The 11,199-nt window shown below is 33.2% G+C and overlaps 1 non-coding gene across 1 annotated transcript; it reads right to left on the bottom strand.

Moving 5' to 3' along the window:
* Positions 1-6,365: 6,365 nt before the first annotated feature.
* LOC113873951 lies at positions 6,366-6,467 on the bottom strand. The gene has a single exon (XR_003506016.1). It is a non-coding gene; the product is annotated as a small nucleolar RNA R71 (small nucleolar RNA).
* Positions 6,468-11,199: the final 4,732 nt, after the last annotated feature.

Genomic DNA, 11,199 nt, shown 5'->3' with positions numbered 1-11,199 from the left:
AGTTTTTCTTAAGAAGATTACTGACCTATTTATCTCTTGTAACATTGAAAAACAAAATGTTCAAAAATCTTTTTTTTTTCAATCGGTCATGATTCATTAAAATATGAAATAAATTTAACTGTTAGTTTAAAATTTTTCATCAAATATACCAACTTTATAAAATTTATATAAAACTAAAATAAATATGTATTTTATAACATTACTTTATTTCAATTGATAATGTTTTTAAAATATAAATAATTATCAAATTTTAGATATACGTAAAATTTGATATGTAATATTAACGGATGTTGACTTTTTTTTTTTTAAAACAACAGAAAAGGAAGAAACTTCTCACATTTTGAATGGCAACAAATTGATCTTTTTTATTTGGACAGAAGTTCCATGAGAAGTTTCAACAAAAAACAAAACAAAAATTTATGAGAAGTTGACAAATTGAACATGAGAATTGTTTAAAAAGTAGTGTGGGTTGGCCCAAACTGAGGAATTACATAAATTAATATGCAATAATTAGCCTTAGCATGCATAAAAAATTTCTTGTTGCATCCCCAAACTTTTTTAATTGTAATGTCCAATTTTGAAAGTGATTCATATCTCAGGAAGAAATCTGTTCTTAAAGAGACTTATCGCTGTTTTTTTCTTCTATAGAGAATTTTTTTAAAAATAATGGCAAATACTATAAAGAAATACAATTTTATATTTTTTTTAAATTAAAATTTCAAATATAAAAATGTCAAAATTTTAAAATAATATACTGTATATTTAATATTAAAAAATATACTTGCACTTATCATTTTATTTGTTGAGACGTTTAGAAGAATAACTAAAAGAATAATAATTTCTTTTTCTTATTTTAGATTTTTTAACATTTTTTATTTTACTTTTCCCTGACATTTGTGAATCAGAATCTCGCTTAACAACAAATTTATTGACACAAATTAACACTGAATTTGTCTTTAAAGGCCTACTATATATTGAATAGTTTATAAAATGTGTTTTCACGACCATTTATGCTAGTATTATTTTTCATACACAATTTTAAATTTAAATAATCCTCCACTCATATATCATCAATTGTAACAAAACAACCTCATAAAAACATACCACATAAAGAGAAATATTTAACTCAACTCTAATAATTGACATTGTGTATCATTGCTTCTATTTCTCACTTTTTTAAAAAAAATCTTTTCTATATACATACATTCCAAAAGTATGTTCACTTTCAATATTACATCAAAGATTTTCCCTAAATTATTTACCTCCTGCTCCAACGAATGCAAGGTATCCTCCTTTTCTCTTCAATTGATTATTCCCTCTGCATGAGACAGCATGAGCATGTCCTCCCATTGACTCATACAAAACTATAGGCTTTTGCATGTTATACAGCATTGGTCTCCTTCCCTTTCATTTGTTTTCTTATGTTGTAGCAAAATCATTCATAAAAATTGAGTTTTTTTGGAGGAAGACAGACAACTTCCTCTTCTCTGCATCCAATATACCTTTACCCGTTTATCCAAAATTAGAGACAAAATTGTTTGTTACTAAATCATTGGCCGCAAATTGATGAGAGATGACATTTTAATTCTAACTCTAATAGAAACAAACTTTTATCTCTAAATTTAATGACATTTTTGCCTTTAATTTTTATCTTTAAATTTAAAATATTTTCATCCTTGAATCAGTCTTTTAAGTTCAATAACTATTTTGTCTCTAAATTCAAAAAAAAAATCTATCTATAAATTAAAGCTCTTTTGCATCTCTAATTTGGTCTTTAACTTTGTATATATAGTTAACAAATATTTAAATTTTATATCTATTTTATACATATTTTTCTACTAAATTATTTTATATCATACTAAAATTATCATATTTTAAAATCACAAAAAAAAACTTAAATTTGAAATACTATATTTGTATATTCATAACATAAAATATAACATTTCAAACACATATCTTTAAAATATAAAATTCAAAATACACCTACAGATATAAAAATTATCATTAATAATTATAATTAAGTTTAAACAATATATCATTTGTAATAATGATCAAAGAGTCAAGCTATTGTGATAATCTAAATCATATCATCATCATTACTTTCATTTTGATCCTCTTATATAAGTCTATCAAACGGTTGCTCTTATTTTTTTATTTTCTTGTTCATCCTTTCCTACTTAATGTTATTTTTCTTGAAGTTTAAGACTAAGAACCTAAATAGTAGACTTTAGTTGAACCACCTATTTTGCTTATACACCTTCCATAGAGTGAAGAATAATGTAGATGATGATTCTATGACTTCAGTAGCTTAGGACCAAATCCATATATGTGCCCTCTCTTCCTAACAACTCCAACAACCTCTAAGTATATGATGTTATCATATTGTTGATTTCTACTTTCACCACTTTGAGACTCCCTCAACTAGGCAAATTTTTATGTAAAATCAACATATTTCAAATCATGTAACTTAAGTTTTTATGTCATACATTGTTAAGTGTTTTAAATTTATGTTTTTGGTCTTAATTTAGCACTCTTTTAGGAAAAGACATAAATAATCTTGGGTTTCATATTTAACCTCTAAATGGATAAATTAATCTAATTCAAGAAGTCACAAGAGTGGTAGTGTTTTGATTTAAAATATCTCTCATTTTGTATAGAATTTGATGAAGTCTAAAATACAACGCTACAGTCCCAAATCCACAACTGCAGCCAAGAAATTGTGTAATAAAAGGAGGATTCCAGGGAGTTACAACCATGGCTTTGAATCTGCAGCTGCAACTGTGAGAAAATAAAGTAATTAGGGCAATCCAGATCTCTAAGATGCAGCTGTGAATTTGTAGCTGCAGCAGTAAAATTAAACTTCCCAAATTTCTCTTATTTTGAAGATTGGTATAAAAGGGATCTTGGAGAGAGAAGACAGAAGAGACATGCAGAGATTGAGAGAGAGAGTGTATGTGTGTGTGTGTGTGTGTAACACCTTGATTTAATTTTTAAGTAAATAAATTTCACAAAAATGGGAATAATAAAAGTTTTCATTTAAATAATTTCCAACACATAGTTTCATTAAAGTATCTCAAAATTAGAATGGATTACAAGTTTATATCAAATGACTGCTGCAGGACTAATTCAATTACATCATTTTTTCAAAATAAGTAGTCTAAGTCCTATAGTAGTGTCATCCATCCCTTCACCGAGCTTGGTGTTGATTGTCTTGGTCACCTGAAAAATAAATGTAAGGGTGAGAGTACTCTACACTATCACACACAAGCACAAAGACTCACCTTGCATGTTCCAAACATTTCATAATTTAATTTACATCACTTATTACAATCACACACACATCAAGGCATATATCAATCATTTATACGTGTACGCTCATTGTACATGAAAGTAAATCACATCAATTTAAACATGGATGTGCTCACTGCACCTCCAATCAATCCAAACACACACACACACACACACACGTGCGCTCACTGCACATTAGCCGTGCTCACTGTATGTTAGTCACGCTCACTATGGCACTGTGATCACAGTTTTTCTGATGCCTTCAACCTCAGAGACTTACTCAGTTTTCCCACCATGGATGGTCACCGGATAGCCCCCGCCTCACGAATACAACGTGTGCAGTCATGGGCCTCTTAGCAAAAGTGTTAGTCAGAAGCCGAGTCAGGAGAAGAGTGTGTGGCCTGTAGTGCACCCACGCTCACTGTCAATGTCGACACCACCCTTTCTTCCCTAAGGTATTTCTATTGCCCCATCTTTCACACCCAATATATTGTTGAACCATTCATAGCTTCCAACATATTCAAACATAATCACATTCACTATTCATCATGCCTTCCACACACACATTTCATTTATCTCATTATTCATTTTCAGTCAAAGGCACAAACACCCATATTACATAATATTCAATCACACAGTTTTCATTATAATCTCCCTACCATCATTCATTTCATCACACACAACACCCACCACATCTACCACATTATACTCAAACATCAATCACATGAAATTTCTATCTCAATACAATTATAATCAAGCCATTCTCATTAGATACACATCTTCCTACATCCTATCTTAACCACATTGTAACACATGGCAAAATGATAGATATCAAACACAATGAGATAGGGTAGAGTCTCTACTTACCTCAAATGAAGACCCAACTCAAAATAATAGTAGAAAACATTCCCCACATGGTGCTTCATCCTTAAAACATAGGAAATATCCATGAGAACTCAAGAAAACAGAGAAAGAAACACAAGACCAAAACCCTAGCTCACAAAACTTACCTCCAAATGTCTTAAACACCACCTCAATCTTCAATCTTACTCACAAACAGCTTTAGAGGCAGTTCAATTGGTGAAATAAGACTAGAAATAGAGAGAATCCGAAGAGAGATGAAAAGAAAAGAGTGGGAATGTGTTTTCCAAACCCTAAACCCCTCAAATACCTTTCTAGTCGCGACACTCTCGCTACAGCGAGCCATTTCTCGTTGCAGCAAAGTACACCCCACTCGTTACAGCGAAAATCTCAGAGGAAACTACACTATGGTTTATACATAATCTCGTTACAGTGAGACTGCAACCCATAAATGCACCTCTATCTGTTGCCTTCTCGCTATAACCAGAATTCACTCGCTACGGCAAGAATGCCCCTGCAGCACACACTTAGCTTATTTTCAATCAGTCCAGCACATCTAATCTCAATGCACAATCAGCATCCGTATTTATCACATGTATACACATATATCCACATCATCATATACATCAAATACACATTCAAATAGCAACCCACATATTTATATTAATAATCAAACAATACTACAAAATTTGAGGCGTTATAAAGAGAGATAGAGAGATCCAAGAGAAAACAAAGCATAATGAAGTGGAAAATGGGTTGTTTGGGAATGAGGAGGCTTCTTCATCTCTTCTTCTTTTTGTAATTTCTACTTGTATCTTGCTATGGCCCTCACTCAGTATGAGTGGCTAGTTTCTCTTGGATTGGAGTCAATATAACTACTAACTTTATTTCTTCTTGAGTTTTTATGATATCCAATTCAATTACTTGTGTGTGATTCTAATCTTAATGCTTATTTTGGCTTAATCACTCATTTTACGAATTAGGGTTTGGAATTCTGTGGGGAAACATTTTCTTAATCTAAACTAAATCATCACATGTAACAAACTCTCATACTGGGAATAAACTTGGATTTGTTAGCCACTTATGTTCAAGTTATTGTTCTTAATGCAAGGTGTTATTCTTAATCATAGAGAAATCATGTTTTTAGATTAACTATCTTAGGACTTAATTTTGAGGGATTTGGTTAAGTTACTCAATGAATGTGGAATTGAGATAGTTGAAATTATATTTGCTCATTGAAGATAAAAGTGTTAGCAAGTGCATTTGAATCCAATCTCTTTCTTGCATAAGGTTTTCTACTAAATTTTACTCTATTTGCTTTTACTTATTTTCATGCAAACCACTATTTCAACCATGTTTTCCATTTTTGTATATAAACAAGAAAGAAAATCACTATTATCACTAAATCCTTGAAGACGATATCAATTTACTACAACGAATCTTGGTCTGCTTGTCAAGTGTTACAAAAAATATCACCAAGTTTCTAGCGCCGCTGCTGGAGATTTAGCATAGATATTTAGTAATTTTTGTTTCTTGTTAATTCTTGTGAATACTTATATTATATTTAGTTGTTTTGTTTCTTGGATTCACCCTTCTGTTAAGATTTCTTGTATGCAAGGAAAAACTTCAGTTGAAGATTTACAATTTGATCCTAAGATTGAGAGAACAGTAAGTAGAAATAATAGTAGAACAAGAAGGCTTAGACAGTTAGAGAGATTCCATAAACAACAACAAGAGTTATTTGTTCCATCTTCTTCAACTTCTTCCACATCAACTTTTTACTGAGTTAGAAATGGATGGAGAGGGAGAAGGTAATCACAATGGTGGAGCTGGACCAGTTAGACCTCCTAGAAGAACCTTGGGAGATTATGCTCAACAACAAGGCCCAAGGCATTTTTCTAGCATTTCAACTCTAAATACCTCGAGAGCCATAGAGATGAAGCCAACTTTTCTCAGCATAGTTAGCTCTAACAATTTGTTGGACTTGACCATGAAGATCCATATTCTCATTTGTCTAATTTTATGAGCTTTGTGGTACAATGGGTATTCCAAAAGGCGATGAAGAAGTTGTCTATTTGAGATTGTTTCCATTTTCTCTAACAAAAAAAGCTAAAACATGGTTACAATCTCATCCAAATCAAAGTTTGACTAGTTGGAAATGATGTAGAGAACAAGTTTATTAACATATTCTATCCTTCATCCAAGTATATCAAGGTAAAATCAGATATTACTACTTTTAGGCAAGGCATAGATGAACCATTTTGTGATGCTTGGGAGAGGTTCAAGTCTTTACTCAGAAAATATCCTAACCATGGGTTTGAAGACATTGTATAACTTAATTTCTTTTGTAATGGGATCAAACCTGAGGTGAAAATGTTAATAGATGCAGCAGCTGGTGGTGCTATGATGTTTGCAGGTCTAGATGAAGCTACTCAAATAATAGAATCCCTAACATCCTCTGATCAGCAAGCTCAACATGGAAGACACTGTTGTTTACAATTTTGAACACTAGCAAGTGCATTAGGAATTGCAGCAAGTAATGAGTAATTTTTAAGATCAGAATATCGTCTCCACAGGGAATTAGGAAATCAATTATCACTTCACAGAGTATGAACTTGGAAGATTTATAACATTCAGAAGTCAAGAACAAGCACAATTAAAAAGTAAGAAACTTGCAGTAAAAAATAAGAGTATGAAAGTTGTGATGAAATGAGATAGGAATGAAGAATAGTTACGAATTTATTTCACAAGAATGTCAATATCAATTCAATCATGCCTCTGAATATTCAACTAATTGGTTAATTGCCAATCAGTTTCTCTTATTAATAGTCAAAGTTTAATTTCTTAAATCATTGACCCTAACAAGCAACTAAACCCCCTAATCCCTTAGGTGAAGTTTAATTTCAAGTTACATTAAGACTTAAAACCGTAGGATTGCAGTATTAGGTCTCCTTATCCCTAAGAAATCCCCAATTCTAATTGCTAACTCAGATCAGAGAAGCAAATCCAACTTCCATTGATAAATGTTCCTCTTTGATTAACCATACGAATTTCCATTCACAAAGTGCAATAACAACAGAATTAACAATTCAATTAATCCAAAAACTCAAATTTCAGAAGCAAATAGCGAATCAATACATCAATTCAAGTTCCATAAACTCCTAACTATGGAGAATTAAGCAAACATTGTAACAGAGAAAGAGAAAGAAGGAGAAGAATTACAGAGAAGCCATCTGCACGAGCTCCAATCCAATGCCTCTTCTTGGAGCTTCAAAATTTGACCCCAATCCTCTCTCTCTCTCTCAACGAGAATCTAACAGAAAAAATAGAAAATGAACAAAAAGCCCCGAGTTCTGAGCTTAAAACATATATTTATAGAAATTTTGATTATGTGCGTTATCACTCTTGCTAATAAGAGTGGCCATACAGAAGTTCATGTGGTTTCTGGAAACTGGAACTATCACTTTCACTGCTAAGAGTTGCAACGCAGGAGGTCGAGTAGTTGCGCGTGATCACTTTCGAGAGCAAGAGTGACCACGCACAACTTGCCTTGATTCACTCCTCTCTGGAACATCCACTTTTGCGGGTAAGAGTGTTAACGCAGAGCTCGCTGAAATTTTGCCTTCTCTGGAACACTCACTTTCACCAGCAAGAGTGTTAACGCAGAGCTTGTTCTTTTGAGTAACTATCTGGAACACTCACTTTCGCTGGTAAAAGTGACCACGCCCAGACTCTTTTCTTCTTTTAAGCTCTGGAACGATCACTTTCACTGGGAAAAGTATTAACGCCCAGTGTGTATTCGTCTTTGATGTCTAGAGTGATCACTTTCACTGACAATAGTGATCACGCCCAGCTTGCATTCCATTGTTCTTGTGTTTTGGAGTCCAGAATTGCTATTCTTCATCTTTCTTTCCATTGATCTTCCATTTCCATGACTTTTGCTCAGATTATTCCTACAAAAACAAGATTAATTTCTTAAGATCTAAGCAGAAATTCCACAAATGCTAAAATAACTACATATTAAAAGAAAACTTTCAATCATTCTATTTTTCTGAATTTTTCTACTTTTCTTATATATTTTCCTTATCAAATGGGTTAGAAATACACTAAAATATTAGTAAAAATATGGATTCATCAGACACTGATCTCAAAGAAGAGAAGTTATAGACTTGAGTACTAATGATGCAATTTTGGCTTTAAACAAGTTGTTATCTCCACAGATTGAGGCCTTGACAAAACAAATGGCCAAAATACCACAACAACACCATGCCATAAATTCTCCTCAAGCTCAATTAAGCCTTCCACTTACGTGTGATTTTTATGGAGATCACCCAAACGCTTCCTTTCAAAGAGTGGACTAGAAAAAGAAGAGTAAGAGGAAGAGTAAGGAGGTAATTTCCATAATTCCTTTCAAAGACCTATCTTACCCTTATGCTTGATCAAAGAAAGAAAAAGAAAAACAGCTTGTAAAGTTTCTGGATATTGTGAAAAAGCTCCAGATCAACATTCCTTTCATTGAAGCTATGAGACAAATGCCCACATATGCTAGATTCATGAAAGATTTGTTGACCAAGAAGAGAAGGATTCTTGAAGAAGAGACTGTGGAGCTTAAAGTAGGGTGTAGTGCTATTATACAGAAGTCTTTATCCCAAAAATCTAGAGATCTGAGTAGTTTAACTCTTCTAATGTCTATTGAAAATTTGTCAGTAGGGAAGGCACTTCTAGATCTTAGAGCTTGATGACAGTCACAAATTGTATTGCCGAATTAAATGATCTTGAATTGGATTTCACACGATAAAAAACAAAATTATTAGGGCACAAATAGGAATTGAAACAAGAAGAAAATTAATAAATGTGAAAATATGATAGAGATGGAGAATGGCGCCACAATTGCAAGATTGATAAGTCAAGGAACGATCGCCATAAGATTCTTGACCTCGTGATAAGATAAAAAAAATTAGCTCACTCAATAACCTAGAGTCACACATTCTCACAAGAGTGTTCAATCTTAAATTATATTTAAAACTAATTAAAAGTGTGTTTACAAGAACATATATATGTCTAGTGCTCATAACTAATGCTAACACAAACCCTAATAGGCTTCTTGAGACAACAAGCCTAAGTTTAAATAAACTAAATAAAATAACAAGATTTTATCCTAAAGCAATGAAGTTTCCAAAGGGTACCAAAGAATGCTTTAAAGGAAAACAAGTGCCCTGTGACCCCGATACCATAAATTCCTATTTAGGCACTCAATACCAAATCTCTAAAGAAGATGACTACCACAAGATGCTCCACATAGCCTTAGATGAAGAAAGTTCTGTACACTTGCTTAGTATTCTTTGCCTACTAGAAAGTCAATTTCAATTAGGTACAAAGCATCAACCTACACATATAAACGAGATGATCTGAAATCTTTGACCCGCATGTGGCAAGCTCTCTTGGCACACATTCCTCTGGCATTACCATTTCTAAAGCTAAGCTTGTCAACTGTATTCTTCAGCAGAAAAATGTACAGTTGGCAAGCCTAATCTCTAAGGAAATCCATGCAATTGTCCTCTCCCAGCCTTCCAAAGGCCACTGGCATTCTCAGGCTTCTCAGGCCTAATCACTAGACTATGCAAGGCCTTTGCTGTGGTTATCCCTAAACCCTTAAAATCTATCCAAAAACCCATCAATCAAGCATATATGTCCATAATCGGGTCAAAAATCCAAAAGAATTTCAGCCAACTCCACCTCAACCTCAACCCCAACATCAAACCCAACCCCAATAGCCAACTCAAGCTCCTCCACCATAAGCTTTGTTTGAATTGATAGTCATGTAGGCTTATATGACTGAGCAAGTCCAGCGAGCAGAAAAGCAACATTAGCTACAAATGACACACTCCGCCATATACAATTTTAGTAGTCAACTAACCATAAAGGGCAGATAGCCCTTCATTGTTATTTTTATAATTATACCCTTCATCAGGCTGACACTAGAGGTAGTTTGTACCATGGCCTATGTTCGGAGGGCAAGTGTACCCATCGAGAAGTAATAAAGGGTTTTTAAATTAAGTTTCCAAAATATCGTCCCACAAGGATTGATTTTCAATTACTAAGAATTTCCTAATTCAATTGTTTAAGCTTCAAAGATACGAGATTAATTAAAAACAAGAATTTATAAAATCAATTATAAAACTAAGAGCAAGGAATACAATGCACATCTTGGTTAAACTTATCGGAGACGAATCTAGGGCATATGGGTTTTCTCATTCAATCCTTTATGTTATTTTTCTATTTAACTCTAAATTAGATTTCTTTGTGATTACCAATCATTCATACGAATACTATTAATACCCAATGGTCATGCAAGACATTAATTTAAGAAAGCTTTAGGAGCCTATGAACTTGTTAATTTAATAACGATTAGAAAAGAAAGATTGGTTTGGTCCACCTAATCCTTTGTCTCGTTTTACCTATAGATATATTAATTAACCGAGGTACGGTCACCTGACAATATAATTAATTAGGATTAAGAGAGAAGTGCAATAGAATAAAATCTAATCACGAAACGGAAATCAAATTTAGATTCAAACATCAAAATCCCATAAATTCATGAACAATAGTTCTCATAACCCTAGCTATGGACTTAGTTACTCATGCTAAAGAAAAGAATTAAAAAAATCATAAACAAAGTCATGAAGAAAAGAAATAGCAAAACTAGAGTGTGATGAGTTCTCAGTCTTCAAGTACGGTCGCTTGTAGCTCCAAGTCTTTCGAAGCATGTGCCAAGGATCCTGTGTAAGAGAGACGAGATAAGAGATGTATCCAAAAGCAAAAGCCAAGATGTCAAAAACGGTCTCCCTAATGGTGCCTCAGGTCTTCCTTTTAATAGGGTTTGAAAACCCTAAAAACTCTTCATAATTGGACTTCCTGCAGATGAGCACGGCCGTGCAAAGCCTTAAGCACAACCATGCATGGACTTAAAGCACCCTCGTGCTTGTTGGAAGGGTCTGGGCGTGCTGGTTGCTGCGAAGTTCTAATCTTCTATCAATTTTGGCCCAAGAT

Source organism: Abrus precatorius, unplaced genomic scaffold (assembly GCF_003935025.1).
Source record: "Abrus precatorius isolate BTA unplaced genomic scaffold, Abrus_2018 Scaffold7, whole genome shotgun sequence".
Taxonomy (NCBI): domain Eukaryota; kingdom Viridiplantae; phylum Streptophyta; class Magnoliopsida; order Fabales; family Fabaceae; genus Abrus; species Abrus precatorius.
This window is presented reverse-complemented; position numbering and strand designations above follow the sequence as displayed.